The 15,609-nt window shown below is 37.3% G+C and overlaps 1 long non-coding RNA gene across 1 annotated transcript; it reads right to left on the bottom strand.

The window, feature by feature from the left end:
* Window positions 1-13,441: 13,441 nt before the first annotated feature.
* LOC130472461 (uncharacterized) lies at window positions 13,442-14,341 on the bottom strand. The gene is made up of 3 exons (XR_008932801.1): window positions 14,175-14,341; window positions 14,021-14,059; window positions 13,442-13,519 (listed from the first exon to the last, which is right to left on the bottom strand). It is a non-coding gene; the product is annotated as an uncharacterized lncRNA (long non-coding RNA).
* Window positions 14,342-15,609: the final 1,268 nt, after the last annotated feature.

The raw sequence follows: 15,609 nt of genomic DNA, 5'->3' as shown, positions 1-15,609 counted from the left end.
AACCCTTGGATAGTTAACACCACCCTCGGGTGGCGCGCCGCTTCCAGGCGACGGCCTAGCAACCCTTGCATGTTTTCCACTACACCCGGGCCTAGGAAGTGTAACGCACCCTTGCATATTTGACAACACCCCCAGGTGTAGGGGTGGCGCGTCGCTTCTGGGCGACGACCTAGCAACCCTCACATATTTTTCACTACACCCGGGCTTAAGAGGTGTAGCGCATCGCTGAGAAGGGGACGCGCCCACGATATTCCATTGTCGATTCATGTCATGATATGTGGCTTAGTTTTGTGCTGGCCGCCACCAACCTACCGCACCCTTCTCCTTTATCCGGGCTTGGGACCGACAGTGAATGCCGCATACGCGACACTCACAGACGGAGTTTGTACCATTTTACTAGGACTTGGAATATTGAAAGGGAATTTAACCCGTTGGATTTTGTATATTTGTCCCGGGATTTGCAACCCGTTGGAACTTTTTAGGGGGAATTTCAGCTGAAAGTCGAGTTTGGAATATTTTAGGGGAATTTCAACCCGATAGAATGTAGAGATTGAATTTGTACTATTTCAAGGGACTTTCAACCCGGGAACAGAGTTCGGACTTGTATTATTTCTGAGGAATTTCAACCCATGGGAAGGAAAATTTAATCTTGCACTATTTAAAGGGGATTTCAACCCGATGGAATTTGGAAATATTTTGGGGGGATTTCAACCCATGATTGAATGTGGAAATTGAACTTGTATTGCTTCAGGGGATTTTCAACCCATGATAGAATTTGGAATATTTTAGGGGAATTTCAAGCCAATTGAATCGGATTTGGAATATTTTAGGGGAATTTCAACCCATTTGGACTTGGAGTATTTAAAGGGAATTTCAACCTGTGAGAAAGGGGAATTGGATTTTCTACTATTTCGGGGGATTTTCAACCCATAGGAAGTGCTTTTTGAACTTTGTATTTGGGAGAAATGGAAAGCAAGGGTTTTTGTAGTTTGAAAGTGAACTTGAAATTAGTATTTGATTTGGAACTTGAACTTGGAATTTGAAAAGAGGAGCTTTGTATAGAATATGAGGCTTTGAATTTGGAATTTGAAGGATTAGAATTTTTGGACTTGACAATTCAGCATTACGCCGCCATCGGTTTTAAGCATTTGAAATTGGACTTGAAACTTTTGATTATTGAAAAGGGATAGGAATTTGAAACTTGAAAGCCCGGCATTATGCGGCCATGGACTTGGAAATTTGAAGTGTTGAACATAGAAGATTGAGATTGAATTGAAAATCCAGCATTATGTCACGATGGATTTGAGACTTGAGGTTTGGAACATTGAACTTGAAACTTGAAAGATTGAATTGAAGAACATGGACTTGGAAATTCGAACTTGAGGTTGGAAAGGTTGAATTGAAAATTCGGCATTACGCCATCATGAGTTTGGACATTTGAACTTGAGGTTTTGAGGTTTGAATGATCAAATGGACAATTATGGATTTAGGAATTTGAACTTGATCAGGTTTTGAAGTTTGAAGTTGAGGTTTAGAAATCCGGCATTACAACGCCGTTGGATTGAATTTGAGTTTTAAGTTAGGAATATGGACTAGAAAATCCGGCATTATGACGCCATTGGATTGGAACTTGAATTTTGGAATTGGAAATTGGATTTAGAAAATCCGGCATTATGACGCCGTTGGATTGAAATTTGAAATTTGAATTTGCTATTTGAAATTTGGACTAGAAAATACGGCATTACGACGCCGATGGATTTGGAATTTTGAATTTGGCATTTGCGTGTGAGGCGTGTTTGAGGGTTTTGAATCAAATGGAGTGGCTCCCTAAAAGACCCTAAATTGCGATTTTTAGATGCATGAGGTTTGAATAATGCTCCTAGGGGTTAGGTTTCCTAGTTGGAGGCTAATGGTTTTGGCAAAGCTAGAATTCGAGGTTAGCCATTCACGTGTGCAAAGACGCCCACACAATGCACAAAATTGTCACACTAGCATGGATATGAATAACCTAAGCTCGGTCTAAATTTTGTATGATTCAAGTGGTCGGCTTTGGGTGTCAAAAAGGGTGCTTGACTAAGAGGCGGATCCGACAACAACTAGTTCACCTCCTAAAAGTGGAGGTGTTGGTTGGCGGATGACCTCCATACTTGACTTCAGGAATGTCAAGCAAATGTCAAGTTTCGGTAAGCGCGGAAATGGTCACACACTTTGGTCAGGAACCGTATGGAGAGTCACCATTTCGTTGCCCCCGGGGCTAACCCGAATGTAGAACACATCCGTATTGGGCAAGGTAGAAATTCATTTTGCACAAATATGATTTTCGAAAACATGTATGTCATGCCTAGAAATTGAAAAATTGTACTCGAATATTGTATTTGAAAAGCTCGTTTTTCGGCATTCGTTTTCAAGGTTTGGGAGCGTCCTTCGAAATTCAAAATCAGAACTGAACTCCCACTCAAAAACTTGGGCGGTATGGCAACCAACCACCGGAAGCCACTGTGCTGAATGTAGGCATCAGCGTTTGGCGCAGGGGTATGCGCCCAACACTGATTCTGGCGTCTAAAACTTGAGCATGGCTGTGGCTAGTTGATCAAAGCTTGCTCGTATAAACGAATTTGAAATCATAACTCCCTAGTGGAGTCGCAAGAATTGTACCGGGAGTTTTTTCGCATGTTATTCCCCTACGGGGTTTTGTAAGCTTTTGAATTTCGAAGGAGTCGCCACTAAACAATATTTAAGGGTCCGGTTTGGAAAGACCAAGGTTGACTTTATGTGGATAAGGCATGAAATCTTAGAAACAGATGGGTGAGATTCGGGTAAGGAAACGAGATGATTATTTCGCGAGCTTTAAAAGTTGTATTCGAGTACATGACAAGAAGCATTTTCAGATAATCCTAGTCATGACACTATGTTAGTTTGAACATGCATTTAGAACACGAATATTGCTACTTGTATGTGATCACTTGCTTTAAAGTTAATTAAAGGAACTTAAGGCCGGTTTGTCTAAGAATTATCTTTGTTAAGCGTGTTGTGAACTTTTGTATAATTGATTAATTTAGCATGTGAGGTGATGAAATCAATAAACAAGTAAAGCATCATCACAATAAGTAAAGGAATTATTGAAAGTGCATACAAAACCACATCACCTAAAAATAAGGTGAGTAAAGAGTGCGGAATTGAAATAGCAAGAATAAAGGTGCAATATTGAAATGCGATTGAAAGGTGCGATATTGAAATGCGTTATTGAAAGGTGTGATATTGAAATACGTTATTGAAAGGTGCGATATTGAAATTGTACTATTGTATTTGAGATCCGAACGCCAAACGACTACTTAATAATAAGGCGTACAACATGAATTCAATTCTAAAAATCTCAACTTTAGGATAAGTTGCTCATCCCAAAGTGTCTTAGATTTTGATTATTGAAATTGAACTTTGAATATTGAACTTTGAATATTGAACTTTGAATATTGAATTTTGAATATTGAATCTTGAACTTAGGAGGCTAAATGTTTAAAGTCCAAATCTTTTAATGTGAAAAAGATCTCAACTTTAACGTTCTCCATAACTTTGACATTGATTCTAATTTAAGGAAGTGATTACAAACAACCTTAAACATAATAGAATCGATAACGTGTATTTGAATCATAAAAGGGTTTTGATTTTGTAAAAATGTGTGATTGTTGTAAGCAACACTTTTAAGAGTAAAAGTGTCAACCTTACTAATCATTTTTTAAATAAAGATTGAATCTTGTATGGCATAATGGATGTGGTGTTTTGGACAATCATTTGGAGAGGGTTTGAAACCTCCCAAAGATGACACCTTTGGCATTGTTTTTCCTAGTTAATCAAGGGTATGAACCCTAATGATAACATCAAAGGATTTTGGATTTAGAAAGGTATAAGAGTAGAAAACATTGTAGATTTGAGTAGGGATTCAGAATTACCTAGTTAGGGTTAGGTTGGATTTACGATTAGTGCTCCCAATTGCTTAAATGATTAAAATTGTATAGAAATTTGTAGTTTAGAATTGAATTTTGTATTTTGATTTTGAGAGCAGATTTTGAAATTACGACGTTGCGTTTATGATTTGCTGCCCCAAATGCTTAGGAGATGGGGGATTAAATAAAGAATTAAGCGGCTGAAATCCAAAAGCCACATGCGCCCTGCGCAGGGCCCTGCACCTTGCGCAGGGCCCTGCGCCTGGCTCAGAAACCGTCAAGGCAAGGACGATGACGCCGTCCTTGCATTTGTCTCTTATGGGTGTATCTTTGTACGAATTGTACGAAGTTGGCACGTAGTGATTTCTTAAGGATTAAGGCTTGATTTGCGTCTAAAAACAAGCCGTTTTGTATTTCGAAATTGTGTTTTGACTCGGTTTTACAAGACGGGGCCCGACATGCTCGGTTTTGTGGGTCGGCACCCGATTTTGGATTCCTTGGTGTCATTTTGACTGAAAAAGGCCTTGTAAAGCCAATGAAGACGTCCATTGGGTGAGATTGTGGTTGAATATTGAAATTGATTATTGGAAATCGAATTTTGTACCGAGTTCCGTAATGGGAACGGGCTTAGGGATTGGACTTTGGATTTTGGAATACATTTTAGCAATTGGGACTTCCGTACGGAGTTGCACCAACCACCTAGAAAGGATAATTGTATCGTCATCATCCCATTAGGGGAGACACGATTTAGGTGTCTACAGGGATGCTCGAAATAGATGATGTTGTGGACTGGACCGATCACCTCCAAAGTTGAACAAAAACAGCGCTTCCCTTGTTGGTTGAACAAACCCGATGATTCCCAGTGATGAGAGAGGCCACTAAGAGGAGGTGTAAGCTACCGTCGGCAAAGCTTGGCTTCTTCTTCCTCTTCTCTCCCGGAAAACCTTAGATACTAACTGCACACACCTAATTTCTGTCTCCCCTTAGAGCCGATGACGATACAAATCGACCTAAATAAAAGTTGCAACAACTCCAAGCGGAAGCACCAATGTAAGATACATTGAACTTTTTCCAATTTTAAAATGCAATTCATTGTTCCAAAAATCCAATCTCCGAGTCGGTTCCAATCACAGACATTGGTTCAAAGTCTAATTCCAAATACAATTTCAAATTCCAAGTACAATCTCACAAAGAGGGTGCCATGATTAGTCTTTGAGACATGTCTTCACTTAAAAACATATAAGATAAAGCCTTTTCAGGCGTCGACCCACAAAACCGAGCATCCCGGGCATCGACCCACCGAAACCGAGAAAAAATAGTCAAAATCGAAGCCGATTTTCGCAAATCGCATTTCTCTAATGACGTCACTTTCAAGGCTAAAGTTTAGTCTCCAAACCTTGAGCATCAAGCAAGTAATAGGACCGAAAACTAAATGCACAACCGCCAACTCACCAAACAAATCCTTTGCAGCCGTGGTCGGGAAACGTATAGACCATGTGCTAGGCACATGAGGTGCTCCTAGCGCAGGCCCTTGCGCCAGGCGCACCCCCTTGCAGTTTGTCCCCCATATAATTCTTCTATAAATACCCCCTTTTTCAAGCCAAAATAGTGGGGGAACTCAGAAAACTTGAACAACGAAGTTCTGCCAAAAATACGTCCTCAAAATACAATTTTTTGCAATTCTTCATTCATACCGAAATCCTTCAAATCCAAGTGCAAATCTTAAAAATCAAACACTAATCGAAGTTCAAGTATCAAGAAATTGAGTTCAAGCACGAAAATTCCAACCCAGAAGACCTAGGTAAATTTCCGAGGCTCGAATCTTAAATAACTTTTACCTTTCTATAAACCTATTTTCTTCAATTTGGAAAATTTCCAAGGATGTTCATATAAGTTCATAACTCATATGAATTAGGAATATGTCGTAAAAGATTAATCTTTGGAGGGATTTCTCTCTTGAAATTTTCTTCATATGATCGTCCATACTCTTATTTCAAGTTAAAATTACAATTTTACAAAATTATTTTCAAAAATGTGATTAGTAAGTGAGATTGCACTTTAAAATCCTTTTTACAACAACCACCATAAAATTTTCCAAACCCAAAGTTTGTATATATTCATGGATTTTTGAAGAAGTGCGAACCCTTCTTCAAACTAGAACAGATGAACACAAAGTTTCATGTTAGAGTTTTCAAGATCAATGATGTTTAAAGAAGACCAAACTCTCTTTAAACTTGAACATTTTCAACAATTGGGGGACATTAAAGATAGGATTTTTCATGTTTGAATCATCCTTTCTTTTGAACATTAAGTCTCCTAATTTCAAGGTCTAAGTTCAAGTTCAATTGCAACTTCAATTTCCAATTTCAACTTCAAAATCGATGAAACTTTTTAGTGAGCAACCTCACTTTAAAGTTAGTTTCCCTCAATTTTGGTAGCATTCAAGGGAAAGTATGTAACACTTGAACATTATTTTCCCCTTTTGAATTCCAAGTCCCCAACATGCAATCTTCAACTCTTCATGATATCGATTATTTATGCTCTAACTTAATTATTTAATCGCTTTTCGCACCCTTACAATTCATCCAATTTATTACACCTAGTCCTTCTAGGTGGTGTATATATTCATTTATGCACCATTATCTTGTGATGATTTGCCTTACTTGTTCATTTCTTTCATCATCTCACATGCTAAATCCAACAATCTACAAAACTAAATCACGCTTAACAAAATAATTTTTGGACAAACCGGCCTAGGTTCCCATTATTTTGATTAAAGCGAAGCAATCACCAAATTTTTGAAATCCGATGTTCTAAAATGCATGCAAACCCGCCAAAAGTAGTATAATGCTAGGATTTTCTTCACGGAAAAAGATCCTTGTATTGAATGTTTCCATGCTAAAATCATTTCTAAATAAATGTTTCATTCCAAAATTCGGATATCTATTCGGTTTTGATTCCATTCCTTATCCAAAGAGCCATGTTCTTTCCAAAGCGACCCGTAAATGTTTGGAGGCGACTCCATCGTAATTCAAGGTTCTAATCCGTAGGAGCACGATTACCTTGAATTTCGATTTTCTACAGTTCAAAACCAATTAACGTCACTAGCGCGATTCTCGTAGTTGGCTCCCTTGGAGGCTGGATTAAAAAATCAAGTCAACTCTTTCCTATCGCGTAAGTTGGTCCAATTTTGATGCGTTTAGTGATTTTCAAGCGAATATTATTAAACTATTAAAACGTACATTACAAAAATGATCTTTTTTTCCAAGTCAGGAAAATACAAGACGGGAAAGGGATGTCTATTTTTAGCCCCCTACAATCTGTTGAATCCTCTAGGGAGAGTCCTATAGAAACATTTTTAGCACACGAACAAACTGTGAAAAAGGCCACTGCCCAACTCAAGCATCTTGCGTAGAGGCATGCTCCTAGCGCAAATCATCATCTTCTCCAGACGCAGGTCTAAGAGTCTAGCTTAGTGGCTATAACATAATTTACCTTCAAAGCTCAATTTGGGAGTTAGTTCAAACATTGATTTTCATAAGAGGAGCTTCCAAACTTCAAGAACGCGCACCGAAATGATTGATTTTAGCTTTGGTTTATACAATTGTTGCTTAGGCATTCCATGCATTTTTTGAAAATTCAAAAATTCTACCTTCACCTCTTACGAATGTGTTCTACATTCGAGGTAAACCATGGGGACAAAGTTTTGGTCATTCTCCATACGGCTCCCGGCCAATGTTTTTGACCATTTCAGAGTCCATTAAACCTTGGCATTTATCAATTATGCTCTCGACATTTTTGTACATGGAGGGTGTTCACAAACATACTTCTCCTCTTAGTCATGGACCCTTTGCCATCCTAACTGACCATCATCATGAACATATACCGCCCTTAGGTTGAGAACTTTGCATGTCACATTCGTATTCATATTAGGGTAAAAACGTGCTTTGTTATGCATATTGTGTGGGCGTCTTTGTACACGTGAATGACTAACCCCGAGATCTAGCTTAGCCAAATCCTTTAACCTCCAACTAAGAAAACAAAACCCCCTATGAGCATCATCGAGTCTCATGCATAAATCGTCGACTAGGGTCATCATTAAGGAGTGCCACTCTATTCAACTCAAAAAACCCCCCAAACACGCTCACGCAAAAAGATCCTAACCTTTTCGAGTTAAGGCAAGGATTTATGATTCCGAGTCAAAAACTCTTCGCATTCCAATTTCAAAAGTCCAAATCATGGCGTCGTAATGCCGGATTTTCAAGTCCAAAATTTCAAGTCCAAATTTCAAATACAATTTTGAGTTTCTAATTCAAGTTTCAAATACAAATTTCTAAGTTCTATCTTCAAATACAATTCCAAGTCGATACATCGCCATACTAATTTCAAAATTTAGTGCCAAGTACGATTCCGAATTTCAAATCCAAATTTCAAAGGTCAAATTTTTGAGTCCAAATTTCAATGTCAAATACAAATTCGAGGTCCTCCATCAAATACAAATTCCACATTCTAAATTCTAAATTAATGTCATTTCCTCCGTTCAAATGCCCCTCAAGTACAATTCCAAATTCTATTAAAAAATCGAGTTCACCTTCCAAGTCCAAGTTCAAAGTTTCAACCTTCAAGCTACATATTTCAAATTCAAAAACCTTCCCCATCCATCAAATTCAAATTCAAGTTCAAACTACGGGTCGAAATCTGTAGCTAACCTTGTCGAGTCAAAACCCTCAAATTCAATTTGCGAAATAATTCCAATGGGTTGAAAATTCCCAGAAATATCCCTACATCAAAATCAAATATTGCCAACGGGGTGAAAATTCCCAGAAAAATGCTATTCCCACATACAAATTCGAAAATAGCTTCCAAATCGGGTTGAACTCCCCTGAAATGTTTCAAACACAAAGTTCAAATGCCAATCAGGTTGAGATTCCACAAAAAAACATCTAGTAAAAATTAAACAATTCCATCTGGTTGAAATTCCCTTGAAATAATATAAGCCAATGGGTTGAAATCCCCCTGAAGTAATACAAGCGCAAAGCCAAAAGGGTTTGAATCCCGTAGAAATATTCCAATGGGTTGAAACTCCCCTGAAATAGTACAAGTTCAAATTCCAAACAGGTTGACCTAAAATATTTCCAAATAAAATTGGGTTAAAATTCTCCCAAAATATTCCAAATGAAAATTTTCAAAAGGGTCGAAAATCCCCAGTATAGCCAGCTACAAATACAAAATCCAAAAATGCCGAGTTTAGCGGAGTGGCACTTGACGTCAATCTAGGTCTCATTTCATTTTCATGCATATCATCATGTCATGTGTCGAGGGTGCCCTGGTCATAAATCATTGCATGTGTTTCATAATATTTAAGAGGCTCTTTGTATTCATCGTCAAGGAGAAATATTGAGGAGAGCTCCATCAATCTTTTCCTTTTATTTGCCGATATTGAGTGGGCAACAAGTCCACCGTTGAACACACTTCCTCAGAGTACCCCATTCCAAGAAACTCATTCAATAGAAATAGTCGAGCACATTATGCAACTTATGGTTGTGATGGCTAACTTCACCACTGCCCTAGAGGGAGTAAGCAACCGCTTGAACGTAGTGGAAGAAGTCACATCCAATGTCGATCTTTCCAAGAAGATCGGAAGCATGGTGTAGACGCCTACATTTGTCCCTAGCCCCGGAGCGGTGTGTTCGATGATAAAACTATAACCACTTTCAGCAATGCACTCTGATTAGATAAAGAACGACCCTCGATTGACTTAAGAGACTATCCGGAGCAAAACCTGTTAAATATAGTAACTTCCATAAATAGAAAGATTCCTAAAATAGATTGGACACGTACTTAGTCTCATTCGCATCCCGAATTGGCTTAATATGTGGTTGCATCGATAGAAAGATAGAATACAATTGTCCTCCTTACAGCAAACATGTATGAGCCACAATATTCTAGTGCTTGCCTCCAGGCTCTAGAATAACATAGCTCGGATAATAACACTTTCCGAACGCATACTTATTGGGCACAATAAATGTAAATTATGACCCAAGTTACTTAAAAAAACTTGCGAGTTTTTAGAATACGCTCGTTAACCCGTTTAGCAAATGATACATCCTTACAAAGTCAAAGTCTGTCTTATAAATTATGATTTGGATCATGCAAATCACATAATTGTATAGGCTTTTACTTGGGCTTTGCCAAAACAGACCGACCTCCACTCTTTGGGCCATAACTTAAGAGTTACAAAGTCCATTGATGCGAGACTAGTGTCATTGGAAAGCTGGATTCCGTAGCTTTCCAAAAAGATATTATTTGCAAGAATCCATTTTCATATACAAAAGTTATGAGCTGTTAAAGAAAAAAAATTATGGAAATCCGCAGATCTAACTGCTCTGGAATTTTCTAGCGCTGACATAACATACGCTGGAAATTTCCAGCATTCACAAGGCCATCGCCACTCTTTTCTGGTGCTGCTCTTTGATTCTGACTAATACTCAAATTCCTTGAAATTCTATTTGGGTTGCTGTAGGGGGTTTTTTTTCGTGCTCGTTTCCCCTACAAAAAAAAGTCTTGGAGCTTTGTATGTTTTTGGATTTCGAAGGAGTCGCCATCAAATAATTTTAAGGGTCCCGTTTGGAAAGAAAAAATTTGACTCTTTAGTGGATAAGGCATTGAATCTTAGAAACAGATAGGTGAGATCCGGGCAAGGGAACGAGATGCTTATTCCGCGAGCCTTAAAAATTGTATCCGAATGCATGGCAAAGAGCATTTTCGAATAACCCTAGTCATGACACTATGTGGGTTTGAATTTGGAATTTTAGCACATAGAATTTCTACTTTGTATTGTGACCACTTCGCTTTAAAGTTAATTTAAGGGAACCTAAGGTCGGTTTATCCAAGAAATTATCTTTGTTAAGCGTGGTGTAACCTTGCATTTTGTTGTATTTAGCATGTGAGGTGATGAAAGAAATAAACAAGTAAAGCAACATCACAATATAAAATGAATGCGTAATTAATAAAGATACATCACCACCTAGAAAAAGGACTAGGTGGAAACCACTTTTCCTAGAAGGACTAGGCAAGTAAAGTTGCATAAATAGTAAGTGCGGAATCGAAAGGTGCAATATTTAAAGGCATTATTGAATTTGCAGTATTGAAGTGCATAATGGCAAAGATGCGATATTGAAATTGAAATATTGTATTTGAGATCCGAACGCCAGATGACTTCTTAATAATAAGTGCGTCCGACACGGTTTCAAGTCTAAAAATCTAAACTTTAGGACAAGTTGCTCATCAAAAAGTTTCTTAGATTTTGGACATAGAAATTGAACTTGAAATATTGAATCTTGAATTTTGAACTTGAATTTTGAACTTGAATATTGAACTTAGGAGTCTTGAATCTCAAATATTAGACCTTTTAATGTTAAAAAGGTTTCATCTTTGATATGCTTCATGACTTTGAAATGATTCTAGTTTATGGAAGTGATTACAAACAACCTTAAACATCATAGAATCTTGAAAATGAGACTTGCACTTGAATATTGAAATGAGGAGTCTTGAATCTCAAAGATTAGAAGTTTTAATGTTAAAAAGGTTTCATCTTTGATGTGCTCCATATCTTGAAATGATTCTAGTTTAATAAAGTGATTGCAAACAACCTTAAACATCATAGAATCTTGAAAATGAAACTTGGACTTGAATATTGAAAAGAGGAGTCTTGAATCTCAAAGATTAGACCTTTAAATATTAAAAAGGCCTTACCTTTTATTACTCCATATTTTGAAAATGATTCTAGTTTAAGGGAGTGATTACCAACAACCTTAAACATCATGGAATCCATAACTTTGTATTTGAATCATAGAGAGTGTTGATTTTATAAAAATATGTGATTGTTGTAAGTGACACTTTTAAGAGTAAAAGTGTCAACTTTTACTTATCATTTTGAAAGAGAAATTCTAGAACACATAGTAGATTAGGATTGGGATTCTGAATTACCTCGTTAGGTGTAGGTTAGAATTCCTCTTGGAGCTCCCAATTGCTTGAAAACTTGAGATTTGTATGAGAATTTGAAGTTTTTGTATTTGACTTTTGAGGGGGAATTTCAGAGTTACGACGTTCTGATTGTAATTTGGTGCCCTAAAATGCTTGGAAATCAGGGTTTAAATAGAAATTTGGATGGCTAAACGCCAAATGACATCTATACCCAGCGCAGGCTACGGCGCCTGGCGCCGCTGATGTGGCACAGGAAACGCTAAGCAAGGACGATGACACCGTCCTTGCGTTTGGCTTTTAGTGAACGTACCTTCGTACGAAATGTACGAGCTTTGGCATGTAGCACTTGCTTAATGGGTAAGGCTTTGATTTTGCGACTAAAAACTAGCCGTTTTTGGGTTTTAAATTCAGTTTTACGGGACGAGGCCCGGCTTGCTCGGTTTTGTGGGTCGGCTCCCGAATTTGGATTTCTTAGTGTCATTTTGACTGGAAAAGGTATTGTAAATCCAATGCAGTGGTCCATTGGGTGAGATTGTGTTTGGATTTTGAAATTGATTTTCGGAAATTGAATTTTGTACCGAGTTTCGTAATGGGAACGGTCTCCGGAATTTGGACTTTGGACCTTGGACTTGGAATATGTTTTAGCAAATGGGACTTCCGCATGGAGTTTCTCCAACCACCTAGCAAGGATAATAGTATCGTCATCATCCCAAAGGAGAGACACAATTTAGGTGTCTATAGAAGCCCCCACTTTGACTGAGCGTCCGGTTAGGAAAGCACAAGTCAAAGTTTTCGACTAGGGACGGAGAACGGTCAAGATGTTCGCACTACTAGAAAAAGGGTTTATAACGACGAACTTTTTCGTCGTTATAAGTCCAAAATGTTGTCGTTAAAACCTTTAACGACGAACTTTGTTCGTCGTTAGTTTTGTCGTAATAGCTTCCGACGTTAATAGCATTAACGTCAACGTTCGTCGTGAATTTTACACGACGAAATTATTGTTTGTCGTTACTTATTAACGACAAAATTATTGTTTGTCGTTATTTTATAACGACAAAATGATCGTTCGTCGTTATTATGTATTCAATGATGTCGAAGAAACGACAAATAACGACCAACAAAGTTGACGTAAAAAGAGAATCATATTGGCACAATGATTTTAGTTATAGTCCAACAACGACAAAATATCTTGACGTTAATGTTACTATATAAAATAAATATATTTTGTCGTTAATATGAAAAATATTTATAACCTGCAATTTATTCAAAATCATAAAAAGTATACAGAATAATACACTAAATTTAGATTAAACGTAATCAATCACAAAATATGTATTATAATTAATAAACAATTTCAATGAGTCAAAACAACCAAACTAATAAGATCAAATAACTTGTTCTATACTAAGAGTTAAATCTAAATATTCCTTGTTCTTGAACAAAAAATATGAAAATTTGCACCAAATATCTAAAACTCATGTGTAGCGGCTTCAACCTATTTTTGCATTTCTGATCCAGCCTGTGAAGTTTGAATAGTAACATCCTTCTTGCCTTAGGAAGCTATATGTTGAGCTGGTCTCAGTTTTGGTAACCTGTATACGATGCAAGGAGCAGACATTTCAGATATTCGATTGATTATATATAATAATGTGAGAGCAGAACAAGATGCTATTCATGGAACGCAACCACATCTTTGAACAAATTGTATTTTTTAGTTATACGGGCCTAATGCTCAAGTTTGAACAATTTTCAGCATTCAGCAATGCAGCATACTCCAATACGTTTTCCTTGATACGCAAACCTAGAGCAAGATGATATGATGCAAACAGTTCATCATATTTAAAGTGTACTGTTGTCGTTCTGGAGTCCACAATGTGTAAGTGATGAAATGCGAGGAAAATATGACTGAAACTACAAAGAATCTTGTCTTAGTCAAGGAGAGGGATGATATTTGTTTTTTTACTTATTCTTTGATCAACTTTGATGTTTCTGATGTTTCTCTACCCTAGCCTATGTTAATTTACAGGTAAACCTTAGCCGATTGGGGTCACAGTGGACTAGTTATAATAATGCAAGGGACGAGGAAGATTTACCTATTTTCTCTGTCCATGCAGTCCATCTTCTAATTTTCCCTGCAATCAAACATATTATATTCAGATTGTCAGTTCCTGGTAATCACCCGCACACAAAATGAACATCATTTAAGTAAAAACTAAAAAAAGTGTCCCTTCACTTTTTTGCAGTTACCTTGTATAATGTGCCAAAACCACCTTGCTCAAGCTTGTTAATTTCCTGAAAATTGTCTGTCGCGATTGCCAACTTTTCCAATCCGAACACTGGTAAATCTACAACTTCCACTTTACTAGTTCCATCTTTAGGTTTTGAGTTTTGCAATAGCATATCCTTGCTTTAAAATCTCATCATTACTACAACAACAATGTCCTTTCGGAGAATATAGCCAGAAATCAAGTTTCAAAATAGTGCAGTACAAATGAGTTAAAAGGGAGGAATACCATTTTTTCGACACTTCCACCTCCATATACAGTACATGAGTACATCAGCTGTAGGCCTGTAGCTATTCCAATAATGACAATCACTATAAGAATTATTTTTATTTTCCTTTGTTTACCTTGGTGCTGCTGATTAATTTCACCTGAAAATAGGACGGAAAATTTTCAAACTGATCAATATTTCACTAATATTAATCTCGTGTACAATTATTTATTAGTCATCAATTGGAATATTGTACTTTAATTGGAATATTCACAGTTAAAATAACATAAATTTGCCAAACATGTCCTGTTTTCAGGGCATGATCCAGATCAGCAATTAGATCATTCGCATCCTCGATGCAGACTGAAATGCGGACAAGATCTTCGGTCAAACCTCTAGCTTCACGAACTGCAGCTGGTGTGGAAGCATGCGACATGAAGCAAGGCAAGCTTATAAGTGATTTCACACTTCCTTATGCAGAAACTAACATTCCAAGTTAAGAAACTAACATTAGTTAGCTAAAATGACTTATATCAAGTTACATGTTTATATAAGTGCTCATTTATGGACACCCAAAAAACCAAAGATGCCAAATTATGCAGCGGGATTCAAGAAATGTTAAATCCCTCACAGATAATTTAGTTTCTAGCTAAATATGAGTGAGTAAAATTACCAAAACTGACAGTAATGCTGAAATACTTGGTTTTCTCCACAATGTGTTTTGAAAGAGCCGTAGAACTGGTTAGAAAACTAAGCACAGATCCTGCACCTTTTGCCTGCAACAAGTATGCAAATCTTTTTATCTTGAGGCAGAAATATAAAACGCTAGCATATAGAGTATCATATCAGGTTGTACCATGCATTGTAGCACGTTTAAAACACCTGGGAATAATGCAAAGACCGTCCAAGATGATCAGGAAGCCCAGCATAGTTAACCTTCGTAACTCTTGGATGGGAAGAAAGAAAATCAGCGATCTTCTGTTTATTATCCTGTGGAAAGTACAAAGAAACATATCAGGGTAACATAATACATGAAATTCTTCATACCAATACGCATACTGATCCACAAGAACACAAGTAAAGGTTTCCATTCAAGAAAAGATCGTCTCAAGCAAACACCTAGATAGGCAGATTTTCCTTCTCGCAGTACAAACAAGTTAACAAACACATACATGATTTGAGAGACCAA

The sequence above is a fragment of the Spinacia oleracea genome, chromosome 4, assembly GCF_020520425.1.
Source record: "Spinacia oleracea cultivar Varoflay chromosome 4, BTI_SOV_V1, whole genome shotgun sequence".
NCBI lineage: Eukaryota > Viridiplantae > Streptophyta > Magnoliopsida > Caryophyllales > Amaranthaceae > Spinacia > Spinacia oleracea.
Note: the sequence above shows the minus strand (reverse complement) of the source record. Positions and strands in the feature narration are given on the sequence as shown.